This window comes from Elephas maximus, chromosome 11, assembly GCF_024166365.1.
Source record: "Elephas maximus indicus isolate mEleMax1 chromosome 11, mEleMax1 primary haplotype, whole genome shotgun sequence".
Taxonomy (NCBI): Eukaryota; Metazoa; Chordata; class Mammalia; order Proboscidea; family Elephantidae; genus Elephas; species Elephas maximus.
The window spans coordinates 116,125,428-116,143,304 of NC_064829.1; the positions used below are offsets into that span (position 1 = coordinate 116,125,428).

The 17,877-nt window shown below is 40.5% G+C and overlaps 1 protein-coding gene across 1 annotated transcript in view; it reads right to left on the reverse strand.

Annotated features, from left to right (window-relative positions):
• The window catches only part of ZNF569 (zinc finger protein 569), a 77,928-nt gene that overhangs the window by 49,491 nt on the left and 10,560 nt on the right, over nt 1-17,877 (reverse strand). The gene's annotated exons all lie outside the window — the stretch shown is intronic.

A 17,877-nucleotide genomic window follows, 5' to 3' on the forward strand; every position in this document is an offset into this window, starting at 1 on the left:
CTGCAGTGAAAGCCACCTGGGTTCATCAGAAAGGCCAGAAATATTCACAACCAAAAACCAAACCAAACAAACCCATTGCCATCGAGTCGATTCCGACTCACAGCAACCCTATAGGACAGAGCAGAACTGCGCCATAGGGTTGCCAAGGCTATAAACCTTCACGGAAGCAGACTGCCTCACCTTTCTCCGGCACTCACAACACAGAGGTGCTGAGAGATATAAGAAGGACTGATATGACCATGCAGAGCTTAGATGTCAGGAGGACAGAAATAGGAGTCCGTGACTGAGTGCCCTATCAAGGCGTCCGCAGCTCTGTATCAGAAATGAACAGCTCACAGTGGAGCAGGAAGACCTACAGCTTCAAGAAAGGATACATCCCATCAGGAAACTGACAAAACAGCTGAAGCATTTTAGTGTATTGAGACGTTTAAAGAAAAAATAATTAAGTACCCATTAAACGGGAATTTAACAAAAATGGTGATGTCACTGTATTTCGAGGGAGGAATGAGAAGTTTGTGTACATGAGTGGTATGTGTCAGAATTACTGGTGGCAGAAAAACTTAAATTCTTATTTTCTGTATTAAAAAAAAAACTACAGCTGAGAAGTATCAAATAAGAACAGGATAAGCACGTGAATTAGAAAAATGAAAATAAGCACAAGCAGTCACAGTTAAGAGTTCAAAGTGGTTCCCTCTGGGAACAGGAAATAGGAATAGGGAGAAATGGATTAGAACACAGTTTTTATTGTTATTATAAACCCCACAGTGACCTGGGAACAAGAATTGCCTTCTAGCCCCCCTCGGCCACTGATAAACACTGTGACCCTGGGAATCCCACTTTCTTAGAACCATTCTAACCCACCGCTAAAATGACCACAGACTAAGATAGTCTCTAAGCAGCTCCCCTGCACCAGGACTGTGAAATTCTGTAAGGAAACTGAACACCTTGATAAGGATGCAGAACCAGCATATTCCTAGAGGTCTGAAGCCACAGACATTGTTACTGTCTAAATATAGCCATCCTCCCACCTTACTCCTTGAGAATTAAGCCCCAATTATATCGCAGTGGCAATGTGCCTTCTCCCAAGGGAGGAACCATCATTAACCTAGGTCAATGAGGATGATTCTATTCCTCTTTGCCAGTTACTCACTTCCCAGAATTCCTCGCAGCCAAGAGCTACCATGTGACACAGTATTGGCCAATAGGAGTTAAGAAGGTATCTACTGAGGGGAGAGGTTATGAAAACATTTGTTTTCCTTTTTTTTTTTTTTAAAGGATAGGCATTAGAATAAAGCTCAACCCCTTCTTCTTGACATGGACATGCATTTGATGGCTGGATATGTGGCAACCAGCTTTATAGCTCTGAGGTGACAAGCATTAAAACAAAAAGTGATCAGTGAAAGTCGGCCACCAAAAGAGAGAAAGAACCTCAGTTTCATGACAGAAAGGAGCCACTTCAAACAGTCTGGAATCTTCCTCCAGTCCTCTTATTAAGTGATACATGACTGTATTTTAAGCCACTATTAGATTCAGCCAAAAACTAATAATTCGAAGTAAAACACCAAGTTTGGTGGTACATGGTTCAGGACTCAAAATTCAGAATACCCTAGGGGAAGAAGTAAGAAGGTGGGGTGAACTTCGCATGTCTGAGGGGAGACAACTGAGTTTCCTCAGATGTGGTTGTTGATCCCTTAAGCCCTTTACTGCAATGCCTTTTTATTTCCTTCTCCTCATCCCGTTCCTTCCTCCACTCACCGTGTCTCCAAGCAAGCTCGTGTTCCTCTGAAATGAAGGCACATCCTCCCAAGTGAAAGCATGGAGCTATATTTTTTAATCTACGTGAGTTCAAACTGTTATCTCCAACTCCAGTCCAGAACCACAGGGTTCATCCTAGTATTTCTTCCTTGCTTTTCTGTAATTTTTTTCTCCAATAGATATTATATATCTATAACATATTACTTCAATCCTGGTATACAAATAAGTAGTGCCAGAATTCCTAACTCATCCACCTGTGAGAAAAAAATTTACCACCTAGTGTTTAGTATGGTTCTTTTTATCTTTAGCTTTACAATATCTACTTAACACTGTCTGCAAAATTATTCAGGTCATACACTGCTGGTGGGATTGTAAAATGGTACAACCACTTTGGAAATCCATCTGGCGTTATCTTAAACAGTTAGAAATAGAACTACCATACAACCCAGAAATCCCACTCCTCGGAATATACCCTAAAAATACAAGACCCTTCACACAAACAGATATATGCACACCCATGTTTATTGCAGCTCTGTTTACAATAGCAAAAAGCTGGAAGCAACCAAGATGTCCATCAACGGACGAATGGGTAAATAAATTGTGGTATATTCACACAATGGAATACTACGCATCGATAAAGAACAGTGACGAATCTCTGAAACATTTCATAACATGGACGAATCTGGAAGGCATTATGCTGAGCGAAATGAGTCAGTTGCAAAAGGACAAATATTGTATAAGACCACTATTATAAGATCTTGAGAAACAGAAAAAACGGAAAAAAACACATACTTTTGTGGTTACAAAGGGGGGAGGGAGGGAGAGGGCTTTTTATTGATCAATCTGTAGATGGGAACTGCTTTGGGTGAAGGGAAAGACAACACTCAAAACAAGGAAGGTCAGCCTAATTGGACAGGATTAAAAGTAAAGAGGTTTCCGAGATAAAATGAAAGCTTCAAAGGATAGCGAAGCAGGGGCTGGGGTCTGGGGAACTTGGTTTGAGAGGACTTCTAAATCAATGGGCAAAACAATTCTATTATGAAAACACTCTGCATCCCACTTTGAATTGTGGCACCTGGGGTCCTAAATGCCAACAAGCAGCCATCTAAAATACATTAATTGGTCTCAACCCACCGGGAGCAAAGGCAAAGGAAGAACACCAAGGTCACACGACAACTAAGAACCCAAGAGACAGAAAGGGCCACTTGAACCAGAGACCTACAATATCCTGAGACCAGAAGAACTAGTTGGTGCCCGGCCACAATCGATGTCTGCCCTGTCAGGGAACACAACAGACAACTCCTGAGGGAGCAGGAGACCAATGGGATGCAGACCCCAAATTCTCATTAAAAGACCACACCTAATGGTATGATTGCGACTAGAGGAATCCCAGAGACAATGCTCCCCAGAACTTCTGATGGCACAGGACAGGAACCATCCCCGAAGACAAATCATCAGGCATGAAAAGGACTGGTCAGTGGGGGGGAGAGAGATACTGATGAAGAGTGAGCTAATTAAATCAGGTGGACACGGGAGAGTGTGTTGGCAACTCTTGACTGGAGGGGGGATGGGAAGATAGAGAGAGAGGGAAGAAGGTAAAATTGGCACGAAACGAGAGACTGTAAGGGCTGACTCAATAGGGGGAGAGCAAGTGGGAGAAGGGAGTAAGATGTATGTAAACCTACATGTGACAGACTGATTGGAATGGTAAATGTTCACTTGAAGCTTAATAAAAATTAAAAAAAAAAAAAATTAGATAATGCATGCAATGTTACATATTAAACATGCCATAAATGTTAAAAAAAAAAAAAATTATTCAGGTCAGCTCCTTTCTTCCCCACCACCGTCAGGGAAGTTATGTCATACACTTGTGTAGGGTAATGCCATTCAGCTATATGCAACCCCTCCCTAATGCAATCAGCTTTGCTCTTCCCTGAAGCACGCTGGGGATGAATTCGGGATGGACTCAGGCTAAGGTATGAGGCCGGGAGTGGCATGGCTGGGCCAGCACTCAAGGCCGAGGAATGCCTTAGCAACAAGAAGGAAAACATCTGGGCCTGGACGTGAAGTCCCTGGGAACACTGACTGCCCAAGGATGTGGGAGAAAAACGGTGAGCCTTGGTCCCAGCTGGAATGGTATATAAGCTGGGGTCCCTTGCTAGGTGGTTGTGGAAAATACTCCAGCCGACTGCCACTGGAGAGCAGCTGCTTGCCTCTGTCAGTAAGTTTCCCCGAACTCATGAATCTGGAAAGGGCTATGTGTCAGTTCTTCAGATTATCTGCCAGGACGCACAGTGAGGGTCTTTCCTTGCTGGGGCTGTCCCGACAACTTGTAATACGGTTAGAATCATTTCTCACATTCTTCATTTCATGTTGGGTTCCGCCTCCATCCTGGTTATATTTTTTCGAGTTTGCATACGGTAAAATTCACTCTTTCTTCTGTAGTTTGTGGGTTCTGACAAATGTAACGTCATGTATCAATCACCACAACACCATACAGAACAGTTCCATCACCCCAAACTTTTCAGGGTACCGCTCCTTTGTAGTCAATGCGTCCCTCACACCCAATCCCTGGCAACCACTCATCTGTTTTCTGTCCCTACAAGCTCACCTTTTCTAGGATGTCATTAAATGGAATCACATAATATGTAGGCTTTTGGGTCTGGCTTTTTTCACTTAGGAAAATATATTTAGGATTTATCTTTGTGGTTGAAATGACTCAGCAGTTCACAGGTTTTTACTGCTGAGTGGTATCCACTATATGGATGCACCACAGTTTATCCACCAATCTGTTGAAAGGTATTTGGGTTGTCCTTCTAAAATAAAGCTATAACATTCACAGACAGGTCTGTGCATAAACATAAGTCTTCAATTCACTTGGGTAAATACTTTGAATTGGTATTGCTGAGTCATACGGTTAGTGTATACTGGACTTTACAGGAAACTACCAAACTCTTTTCCAAGGTGGCTGTACCGTTTCATAGTCTCACCAGGAATGTGAAAAAGAATATATGAGCGGTATGGTCGCTCTGCATCCTCGCCAACATTTGATAATGTCAGTGTATTAAACAGAGCTCTAAAGACATCTCCCCAAGAATCTTGTCTCCCAGTCAACCAAATCAAACGCTAATGTGTGTGCTGCTGTGAAGGGACTTTGCAGGTGTAATTAATGTTCGGAAACTTAAAACAGGGAGCTCATCCTGGATTACACAGACGGGACCAATTTAATCACATGAGCCCTTAAAAGCATGCTCAAGTCAGGAGAGCCAGGAGAGGTGTGACAGAAGGGGAAATCAAAGAGTTTCAAAGTGTGAGAGGGACTCAACCCGCCATTGCTGGATTTGAAGATGAAGAGGGCCACGAGCCAGGGAACGCAGGCAATTTCCAGATGCTGAGAATGACCCCTGACAGCCAGCAAGGAAAAGGGGGCCTCGGTCCTACAGACAAATGGAGAAGAAATCTGCCAACAACCTAAAAGAGCCTAGAACTTCCAGACACCTTGATTTCAGCTCTGTGAGAATCCACGCAGAGGACCAGCAAAACCACGCTGTGTCCTGAGCTTCTGACTTACAAAGATAACAAATGCGTGTTGTTTAAAGCGACTAAGTTTATGAAAAAAACTTTTTACGGCAGCAATACTAAACTAATAGTTTTGTATGTCTGTTTTTTTTTTTTTTTGAGGGGGTTAGCCGTTGTAATAAGCGTCTGCTAGTATCTCACTCTGGTTTTAATTTGCATTTCCTTTATGACTAATGATGGCAAGCATCTTTTCAATATACTTATTTGATGAAGTGTCCAGATCTTTTATCATTTTTAAAATTACGTTGTCTTCACTCAATATACGGAAGGTCAGCTCAATTGGACTGGACCAAAAGCAAAGAAGTTTCCGGGATAAACTGAACGCTTCAAAGGTCAGCGGAGCAAGGGCAGGGGTTTGGGGACCATGGTTTAAGGGGACTTCTAAGTCAATTGGCAAAATAATTCTATTATGAAAACATTCTGCATCCCACTTTGAAATGTGGCGTCTGGGGTCTTAAATGCTAACAAGCGGCCATCTAAGATGCAGCAATTGGTCTCAACCCACCTGGAGCAAAGGAGAATGAAGAACACCAAGGTCACACGACAACTAAGAGCCCAAGAGACAGAAAGGGCCACATGAACCAGAGACTTACATCATCCTGAGACCAGAAGAACTAGTTGGTGCCCGGCCACAATCGATGACTGCCCTGACAGGGAGCACAACAGAGAATCCCTGAGGGAGCAGGAGATCAGTGGGATGCAGACCCCAAATTCTCATAAAAAGACCATACTTAATGGTCTGACTGAGACTAGAGGAATCCCGGCGGCCATGGTCCCCAGACCTTCTGTTGGCACAGGACAGGAACCATCCCCGAAGACAACTCATCAGACATGAAAGGGACTGGACAGTGGGTGGAAGAGAGATGCTGATGAAGAGTGAGCTAATTATATCAGGTGGACACTTGAGAGTGTGTTGGCATCTCCTGTCTGGAGAGGGGATGGGAGGATAGAGAGAGTTGGAAGCTGGCAAAATTGTCACGAAAGGAGAGACTGGAAGGGCTGACTCATTAGGGGGAGAGCAAGTGGGAGTACGGAGTAAGATGTACGTAAACTTATATGTGACAGACTGACTTGATTTGTAAACGTTCACTTGAAGCTCAATGAAAGTTAATAAAAAAAAAATTACGTTGTCTTAGCTCCACAATAATAGTAGACTTCAACACACCACTTTAGGTGAAGGACAGGACATCTAGAAAGAAGCTCAATAAAGACACGGAAGATCTAAATGCCACAATCAACCAACTTCACCTCGTAGACATATACAGAACACTCCATCCAACAGCAACCAACTATACTTTCTTTTCTAGTGCACATGGAACATTCTCTCGAACAGACCACAGGTTAGGTCATAAAGCAAGCCTTAGCAGAATCCAAAACACTGAAATATTACAAAGCATCTTCTCTGATCATAAGTCCGTAAAAGTGGAAATCAATAACAGAAAAAGCAGGGGAAAAAAATCAAACACTTGGAAACTGAACAATACCCTACTCAAAAAAGGCTGGATTATAGAAGACATTAAGGATGGAATAAAGAAATCCATAGAATCCAATGAGAATGAAAACACTTTCTATGAGAACCTTTGGGACACAGCAAAAGTGGTGCTCAGAAGTCAATTTATATCAATAAATGCACACATCCAAAAAGAAGAAAGGGCCAAAATCAAAGAATTATCCCTACAACTTGAACAAATAGAAAGAGAGCAACAAAAGAAACCCACAGGCACCAGAAGAAAACAAATAATAAAAATTAGAGCTGAACTAAATGGAATAGAAAACAGAAAAACTGAAAGAATTAAGACCAAACCTGGTTTTTTGAAAAAGTTAAAAAATTGATAAACCACTGGCCAAACTGACAAAAGAAAAACAGGAGAGGAAGCAAATAACCCGAATAGGAAATGAGATGGGCAATATTACAACAGACACAACTGAAATTAAAAGAATTATATCAGATTACTATGAAAAATTATACTCCAACGAATTTGAAAACCTAGAAGAAATGGATGTGTTCCTAGAAACACACTACCTACCTAAACTAACACAAACACAGGTAGAACAACTTAATAGACCCATAACAAAAGAAGAGACTGAAAAGGTAATCAAAAAACTCCCAACAAAAAAAAGCCCTGGTCCAGACGGCTTCACTGCAGAGTTCTTACCAAATTTTCAGAATAGAGTTAACGCCACTACTACTAAAGGTATTTGAGAGCATAGAAAAGGACGGAATACTACCAAACACATTCTATGAAGCCACCATATCCCTGATACCAAAACCAGGTAAAGACACCACAAGAAAAGAAAATTACAGACCTATATCCCTCATCAATGTAGATGCAAAAATCCTCAACAAAATTCTAGCCGATAAAATTCAACAACATATCAAAAAAATAATTCACCACGACCAAGTGGGATTCATACCAGGTATGCAGGGATGGTTCAACATTAGAAAAACAATTAATGTAATCCACCACATAAATAAAACAAAAGACAAGAATCACATGATTTTATCAATTGATGCAGAAAACGCATTTGACAAAGTTCAACACCCATTCATGATAAAAACTCTCAGCAAAATAGGAATAGAAGGAAAATTCCTCAACATAATAAAGGGCATTTATACATAGCCAACAGCCAACATCACCCTAAATGGAGAGAGCCTGAAAACATTCCCACTGAGATCGGGAACCAGACAAGGATGCCCTTTATCACTGCTCTTATTCAACATCGTGTTGATGGTCCTAGCCAGAGCAATTAGGCTAGATAAAGAAATAAAGGGCATCCAGATTGGCAAGGAGGAAGTAAAAGTACCTCTATTTGCAGAGGACTTGATCGTATACACAGAAAACCCTAAGGAATCCTCAAGAAAACTACTGAAACCAATTGAACAGTTCAGCAGAATATTGGGATACAAGATAAACATACAAAAATCAGTTGGATTCCTCTATACAAAAAAAAGAACATTGAAGAGGAAATCACCACATCAATGCCATTTACAGTAGCCCCCAAGAAGATAGAATACTTAGGAATAAATCTTACCAGGGACGTAAAAGACTTATACAAAGAAAACTACAGTACACTTCTGCAAGAAACCAAAAGAGACTTACGTAAGTGGAAGAACATACCTTGTTCATGGATAGGAAGACTTAACGTTATAAAAATGTCTATTCTACCAAAAGCGACCTATACATTTAATGCAATTCTGCTCCAAATCCCAACATTCTTTAAGGAGATGGAGAAACAAATTACCAACGTCATATGGAAGGGAAAGAGGCCCTGGATAAATAAGGCATTACTGAAAAAGAAGAACAAAGTGGGAGGCCTTACTTTACCTGATTTTAGAACCAATTATACCACCACAGTAGTCAAAATAGCCTGGTACTGGTACAACAACAGATACATGGACCAATGGAACAGAATTGAGAATCCAGACATACATCCATCCACATATGAGCAGCTGATATTTGACAAAGGCCCCAAAACAGTTAAATGGGGAAAAGACAGTGTTTCTAACAAACGGTCCTGGCATAACTGGATATCCATTTGCAAAAAAATGAAACAATACCCATACCTCACTCCATGCACAAACACTAACTCAAAATGGATCAAAGACCTAAATACAAAATCTAAAACGATAAAGATCTTGGAAGAAAAAATAGGGATAACGTTAGGAGCCCTAATACATGGCATAAACAGTATACAAAACATTATGAAGAATGCAGAAGAAAAACTAGATAACTGGGAGCTCCTAAAAATCAAACACCTACGCTCCTCCAAAGACTTGACGAAAAGAGTAAAAAGACTACCTACAGACTGGGAAAAAAGTTTTAGCTATGACATTTCTGATCAGCGCCTGATCTCTAAAATCTACATGCTACTGCAAAAACTCAACTACAAAAAGACAAATAGCCCAATTAAAAAACGGGCAGAAGATATGAATAGACACTTCAGTAAAGAAGACATTCAGGTAGCTAACAGATACAAGAGGAAATGTTCACGATCATTAGCCATTAGAGAAATGTAGATCAAAACTGCAGTGAGATTTCAGCTCACTCCAACAAGGCTGGCATTAATCCAAAAAACACAAAATAATAAATGCTGGAGAGATCGTGGAGAGACTGGAACACTTATACACTGCTGGTGGGAATGTAAAATGGTACAGCCACTTTGGAAATCGATTTGGTGCTTTCTTAAAAAGCTAGAAATAGAACTACTGTATTTTTTTTATGATCCAGCAATCCCACTCCTCAGAATATATCCTAGAGAAATAAGAGCCTTCACACGAACAGATATATGCACCCCCGTTTACTGCAGCACTGTTTACAATAGCAAAAAGATGGAAGCAACCAAGGTGCCCATCAACGGATGAATGGGTAAATTATGGTATATTCACACAATGGAATACTACGCATTGATAAAGAACAGTGAGGAATCTGTGAAATATTTCATAACATGGAGGAACCTGGAAGGCATTATGCTGAGTGACATTAGTTGGAAAAGGACAAATATCGTATAGGACCACTGTTACAAGAACTTGAGAAACAGTTTAAACTGAGAAGAAAACATTCTTTTGGGGTTACGAGATGGGGGAGGGAGTGGGGTTGGAGAGGGGTATTCGCTAATTAGATAATAGATAAGAACTACTTTAAGTGAAGGGAAAAACAACACATAATATAGGGGAGGGCAGCACAAGTGGACTTAACCAAAAGCAAAAAAGTTTCCTGAATAAACTGAATGCTTTGAAGGCCAGTGTACCAGGGACAGGGGTTTGGGGACCATGGTTTTAGGGGACATCTAAGTCAACTGGCATAATAAAATCTATTAAGAAAACATTCTGCATCCCACTTTGAAGAGTGGCGTCTGGGGTCTTAAACGCTAGCAAGCTGCCATCTAAGATGCATCAATTGGTCTGAACCCACCTGGATCAAAGGAGAATGAAGAACACCAAGGACACGAGGTGATTAGGAGCCCAAGAGACAGAAAGGTCCACACGAACCAGCGACTACATCATCCTGAGACCAGAAGAACTAGATGGTGCCTGGCTATAGCCAATGACTGCCCTGACAGGGAACACAACAGAGAACCCCTGAGGGAGCAGGAAAGCAGTGGGATGCAGACCCCAAATTCTCATAAAAAGACCAGACTTAATGGTCTGACTGAGACTAGAAGGACCCCAGTGGTTATGGCCCCTAGTCCCTCTGTTGGCCTAGGACAGGAAGCATTCCCAAAGCCAACTCTTCAGACATGGATTGGACTGGACAATGGGTTGGAGAGGGATGCTGGTGAGGACTGAGCTTCTTCGATCAGGTGGACACTTGAGACTATTTTGGCAGCGAGGGTAGAGGGGGTTAGAAGCTGGCAAAATGGACACGAAAAGAGAGAGTCGAGGGAGAGAGCGGACTGTCTCATTCAGAGTAATTGGGAGTATGTAGCAAGGTATATATAAGTTTTGTGTGAGAGACTGACTTGATTTGTAAACTTTCACTTAAAGCACAATAAAAATCATTTAAAAAATTACACTTTTTGTTGAATTTTGAGCCTTCTTAATATATTCTTAATTGAAGTCATTTCTCAGATATGTACATTACAGATATTTTCTCCCAGTGTGGGGCTTGTCTTCTCGTTCTCTTAACAGTGTCTTTTATGGAGCATAAGTTCCTACTTTGATAAAATCAAATTTATTAGTTTTTTCTTTTATGGATTATGCTCTTTCTCATATAAGGTCATGCAGATTTCCTTCTGCGTTTTGTTCTGGAAGTTTTATAGCTTTAAGTTTTATATTTATGTCTATGCTCCATTTTGAGTTAATTTTCATGAAGGTATGAGGTGTGTGTTAAGCTTTATATTTTTTGCATATGAACATCAAATTGTTCAGCGCCATTTGTATTTTAAAAGACTATCCTTTCTTCATTGAACTGGTTTTCACTTTTGCAAAAAAAAAAAAAAGCTGACTACATTTGTGTGGACCTATTTCTGGGCTCTCTATTGTGTTCCATCGTTCCGTGTGTGTATCCTTTGACCAATAAATATTACACTGTCTTGACTAGTGAGCTTTAGAGTAAATCCTGAAGCTGGGTAGTATGAGTTCTCTAGCTCTTCTATTTTAGAACTCTTTTGTCCGTTCTAATTCTTTGCGTTTCCATAATAAGTTTTAGAGTCAGATTTTGAGATGTACAAAAAAAGACTGATAGGGATTTGATTGAGATTGCATCGAATATGCAGATGAAATCAGGGAGAAACAACATGAGTCCTCCAATCCGTGAAAATATATATTTCTCCACTTACTTCTTTCATCAGGAGTTTTTAGTTTTCAGCATGTGGGGCCTGCAAATACTGTGTTAGACTTATACCTACGTATTTTAATTTTGGGGTGCTAAAAATGGTATTTAAATTTTTATTCCAATTCTAATTGTTCATTGCTGGAATACAAATATAATGACTTCGTATATTAAACTTAAAAACCCTGGTGGTGTAGTGGTTAAGTGCTACAGTTGCTAACCGAAGGGTCAGCAGTTCATATCCGCCAGGCACTCCTTGGAAACTCTATGGGGCAGTTCTACTCTGTCCTATAAGGTCGCTGTGAGTTGGAATGAACTCAAAGGCACCGGGTTTGGTTTTTTTGGTCTTATATTAATCTTCTATCCTGAAACCATGCTAGACTTACTAGTTCCAGGAGCTTTTTGACAGATTTTTGGGGGACCTTTCCAATTTTTATGCCTTTCTCTTGCCTTACTGCACTGGCTAGGACTTTCAGTACGATGTCAACTATTAGGGTTAAGAAAGGACATCCTTGTCTTGTTGCCAGCCTTAAGGGTAAAGCCTTCACTAGCTCATCATTACATGCAACGTTAGTTCTAGTTTTTTCTACATGCGCTTTAGTAAAGAGTGTTTCCTTTTATCCTAATTTGCTGACAGTATTTTCATGAATGAATGTTAAATTTTGCCAGATATTTTTTCTGCATCTATTCAGATGACGACCATATATTCTTTAGTCTTTTAAAGATATGGTCAATTACAGTGACTGATTTTCAAACTTGGCTATGATATGTTATCCTTTTTATATATTGCTAGATTCAATACGCCCATATACTGTTGAGGATGTTTGTTTCTAGGTTCCTAGGAAATATTGGCCTGTGTTTTCTTTTCTTGTAATGTCTTCGGTTTGGGTATCAGGGTAAGGCAGGCCTCAGGAAACGAGTTGGGAAGTGTTCCTGCTCTTCTACTTTCTGGAAGCGTCTGTGTAAAATTGACATAATTTCTTCCTCGAGCCTTTTGAAATTTTGGCTTGTGAAATTATCCTGGGACTGGAGTTTCCTTTTTTAGAATGTCCTTAACCAAAAATTCAATTTTATTAATAAACATATAACTATTCAGGTTAATTATTTGTTACTGGATTTTAATAGATTGTGTCTTTCAAAAAAATTCGACCATTTTGTCTAGATTGTGAAATTTATGGTAATAGAACTGTTTGCAGTGTTCTCTTATTATTCTTTTAAGATTTGTAGGGTGAGTGAGATGCCCCATCTTTCATTCCTGATACTAGCGATTTTTGTCTTCTCTTTTTTTCCACGTTCAATCTATCTAGAGCTTTAGTAATTTTATTGATCTTTTACAAAGAACCAGCTTTTGGTTTCACTGGTTTTCTCTATTGTTTCCTGTTTTATTGAATTCTGCTCTACTCTTCTACTGGCTTTGGGTTTAATCTGCTCCATTTCCTCCAGCGTCTCATTTTTTTTTTTTCTTCTACTGGCTTTGGGTTTAATCTGCTCCATTTCCTCCAGCGTCTCAAGACAAAGATATAGAACTGATTTGAGCTCTAATTATTCATGGTACTGAATGATACAGATTTTGTTCTAAGCACTGATTTAGTTGTACCCCACTCATTTTGATATGTTGTATTTTCATTTTCACCCTTTTTTAATTTCTCATGAGATTTCTTCCTTGACTCATGGGTTATTGAGAAGTGTGTTGTTCAATTTCCAAATATTTGGAGACTTTCCAGGTATCTTGCTGTTCTGATTTCTAGTTTTAGTCTGCTATGGTCTGAGAACATACTTTGTACAACATCAACTGCTTCAAAATTGCTGCGGTTTTATTTATGGCTCAGAATATGAGCTATCTTGCTGAAGATGCTTGAGGAAGACATGATTCTGCTGCTGTTGGGTGGAGTGGTCTGTAAGTGACAATTGGTTCAAGTTGATTGATAATGTTTTCCAGGTCTTCTATAACCTTCCTGATTTTCTGGTTTATTGTTCTTTTAATTACTAATTGTGCATTTGTCTGTTTCTCCTTTCAGTTTTATCAGCTTTTGCCTCAAGTATTTTGAACCTCTACTGTTAGCTCCATACATATCTAGGATTGTTATGTCTTCTTAGAGAATTGACCCCTTTATCATTATGAAATGTCTCTATTCCTGTATAATACCCCTTGTTCTGAACTCTATCTAGTACTAAAACTGCTATTCCATCTTTCTTTTGGCTAATGTTTCCTTGGTGTATTTTTTTTATCCTTTATTTTTAATGTTTCATCTATTATTTAAAATGGGTTCCTTGTAGACAGCGTTTAGTTGAATTGTACTCTTTGACCCATTGTGATAAGCTCTATCTTTCAACTTGTATACTCAGACCAATGATATTTCAGGTGATCACTGATACAGCTGGATTAAGATCTACCATTTTGCTGTTTTCTGTTTGTCCCATTTCTCCCCTCTCCCTTTCCTTCTGCCTTGTCTTAACAGTGAATTTATTATCATTTCATTTTATCTCCTCTATTGGCTTTACCGGAGCTTTGGTGATACATTAGTTAAGCATCTGGCTCCTAACCAAAAGGTCAGCAGTTCAAATCCACCAGCCTTTCCTTGAAACCCTGTGGGGCAGTTCTGCTCTGTCCTACAGGCTCACTATGAGTTGGAATCAACTCAAGGGCAACAGGTTTAGTTTGGTTTATTGGCGTACTGGGGACAGTGGTGGTTCAGTGGTAGAAGCCTCGCCTTCCACGCAGGAGACCCAGGTTCAATCCCTGGTCGACGCATCTCACGCACAGCCACCAGCTGTCTGTCCGCAGAGGCTTGTGTGTTGCTACGATGCTGAGCAGGTTTGAGTGGCGCCTCCAGACTAAAACGGAGTAGGAGGAAAGGCCTGGCAATTTAATTCCAAAAATCATTCAAAGAAAACCCTATGGATCACAACGATCCAGTCTGACACAGATCACGGGATGGCACAGGACGAAGCAGCACTTCATTCTGTTGTGCATGAGGTCGCCATGAGTCAGGGGCCCATTCGACAGCAGCGAAAAATAACGACAACATTGACTTACTAGTTATACCTCTTTTGAAAAAAAAAAATTAGTGGTTGCCCTAGGGTCTAAAACATACAATTTTTACCAATCCGAGTCTACTTTCAAATAATACTGCACTGCTTCACTTGTAGTTTAAGAATCTTGCAACAGTACATTCCAAATCCCTCCCTCCCATACTGTGTGCTACGGTTGACTTTCACCTATACTATACACAAACCATACAATCTTGGCTTTAGATAGTCACTTATCTTTTAAAGCAATTAGGAATAAGAGAATAATTTTATCTTACACTCATCTAGTCCACTTCCAGCACTCTCCTCTGCTCCGTGCAGATCTAAGTTTCTGGCTGATATCATATTCCTTCTGCCTGAAGAGCTTCCTTTGCCGTTTCTTGCAGGGAACATCTATTGGGAGTGAGTTCTCTTAGTGCAGGTCTGTCTGAGAACGTCTTTATTTCTCCATTTTTGAAGGACATTTTCACTTGGTATAGAAGCCTGTATTGACAGCTTTTTCTTTCAGAACTTTAAAAATGCTTCCCCACTGTCTTCCTTTCTGCATGATGTGTGTAGGAAGTCTGCTGTCATTCTTACCCTTTTTCCTCAGTAGGTAATGTTTCTTTTTTTCTTTTGTTGCTTTAAAAAATTTTCTCCTTATCTTTGGTTTTCAGCATTTTAAATATATGTGTAGATGTGGGGTTTTATGGTAATTTTACTTGTTTGTATTTATCCTGCTTGGTGTTTTCTGAGCTTCTTGGACATGTGGTTTGACGTCATTAATTTTGAAAATTCTCAGCCATTATTTCTGAAATATGTTTCCTTCCTCATTCTCTCTCTTCTTTTGGGATTCCAATTACATGTAGGTTAGACTGTTTGATATTGTCCCATAGCTCTTGATGCTCTATTCTGTGTGTATGTATCTGTTTCTTTCACTCTTTTTCTAATTGTGTTTCAGTTCGGGTAATTTCTAATTGACCTGTGTTCTAGTTCACTGATTCTTTCCCCAGCTGTGCCCAATCTACTGATGAGCTTGTCACAGGCATTCTTCATCTCTGTTACTCTGTTTATTCCTAGCATTTCTATTTCTTTCTTATAGTTTCCATCTCTCTGCTGAATTTACCCATTCAATCCATTATTTTAAATTCCTGTTGGATTATTCCAACATCTAGGTCATATCTAAGTCTGGTTCTGATGATTGCCTTATTTCTTTGAAATGTGTTTTGTTTTTTTCTTGCTTTTTTCATATATCTCACAATTTTTGTTGAAAACTGGGTATCTGAGATATAACAGATGCTCAGGTATTTTGTATGCTAGAAATGGGCATGCCTTTCCTTCTGCTAGATCTTTAGTGTGGGGTTTTGTGCTATCTAGTCAGAAGTTGGTTAAAGTTTGAGGTTTGGTATTGATATGGTTAGCGTTAGTGCACCCCAGGCTTCAAATTCCTCTAATAATACCTGTGTTTAAACTATGGGTTGGTTTGCCAAAGCTATTTTCTCAACTTATGTTTCTCCCTTGACTTTCGGATATTCTATTTGACCGCTCCCCAGAGAGAATCTTTCCTGTGCAGGTCTCCCAGCTGTAATCCACTATTATTTTCACTTGATGCTTGCTATTGGCCTCTTTGCTGCTAACTGGCCTAACTCGTAGCCAGTGTAGCAGCTGCTCAGTTCTTTCAGCTGCTGCTCTCCTAGCGACAGCTCTCCACTATCAGGCTGCTATGCCGTCAGGCCTCTATCCTGTCAGGTATTCTGCCATTAAGCTACCCACTGTCAGCCTCCCTGCCATCAGCCTGTTTCCTACTAACTGACCCAGCCCATAGCCAGTGCAGCAGCTTACTCTGTGCTCTCAGCTGCTGCTCTGCCATCAGGCCTCTCTACCACTGGGCACTCAGCCACTGGGCATTCTGCTGTCAGGCTATCCACCATCCACCTCTCTGCAGCTAACGGGCCCAGCTCGTATCAGCGTAGCAGTTTAGTCTGCTCTCTCAGCTGCTGCTCTCCAGTGTTGGCCTCTCTGCTGTTGGGTGTTCTGCCATCAGGCTATCCAGGGTCGGCCTCTCTACAACTAACTGGGCCAGCTCACAGCCCATGTAGCAGCTTGCTCAGCTCTCTTAGCTGCTCCCTGCTCTCAGGCCTCTCTGCCATCAGGCTTCTCTGTGGTTGGCCTCTCCACCATTAACTGGTCCAGCTCATTGCCAGTGTAGCAGCTTTGGGACCACTAGCCTCTCATATGGCTCTACTCCTCCGCCAGCCTGCTTTCACCCAGCATCTCTCTCTCAACCAGGTGGCCTCCAAAATCTCTGCATTTCAGCCATTTATATATCTCAATCCTCATCAGTTACAGACCAGAGTTCAACCAATCTTCAATTACCCATGAGGCATCAATCAACCCAAGTCTTGCTAATTACCAGACGAAAGTATCAAACCATCGAGTTGTTTACAGCTTACTCCAAGAAATGTCAATCAACTCAGGGAATCCCCTGAGGGGGAAAAAAAAAGTACACCAAGTTGAGTCTCCAAAGAACTAGGGCAAAGGTTACAATTCAGGGCTTAGGGGAAAAAAATCTACCGAGCTATTTTCCAAAGAACCAAGGCAAAAGGCCATATAAAGGAACTCACTGTGCCACAAAGAACAGTTCAATATATGAAAATCAATGTATTACATCACATCAATAGGACAAAGGGGGAAAAAGCCACATGATCCTCTCAACAGATGAAGAAAAAAGTACCTGATGAAATTCAACAGCCTTTCACGATAAAACAGTTCCTCAACATAACAGGCATAAATGAAAAGCCCACAGCTAACATCATACTCAGTAATGAAAGTCTGAAACTTTTCCGCTTTGGATCAGGACCTGGGCAAGAATGCCCACTTCTATTCAACACTGTAATAAAGGTTATAGCCAGAACGAACAGGCAAGGAAAAAAAAAAAAAAAAAAAAGACACCTAAATAGGAAAGGAAGAAGTAAAACTATCCATATATTTGCTGACGATGTGATCTTATATATGGAAAATCCTAAAGAACTCACAAAAAATCTTAGCGCTAATGAACAAACTCATCAAAGTTGCAGGATACAAGATCAGTGCCCAAAAATCAGTTGTATTTCTAGACACTGGAGTCCCTGGGGTGCAAACAGCTAACGCACTCAGCTACTAACTGAAAAACTGAAGGTTCAAGTCTACCCAGGGGCACATGGAAAGAAAGGCCTGATGATCTACTTCTGAAAAATCAGCCACTGAAAACCTTGCGGAGCTC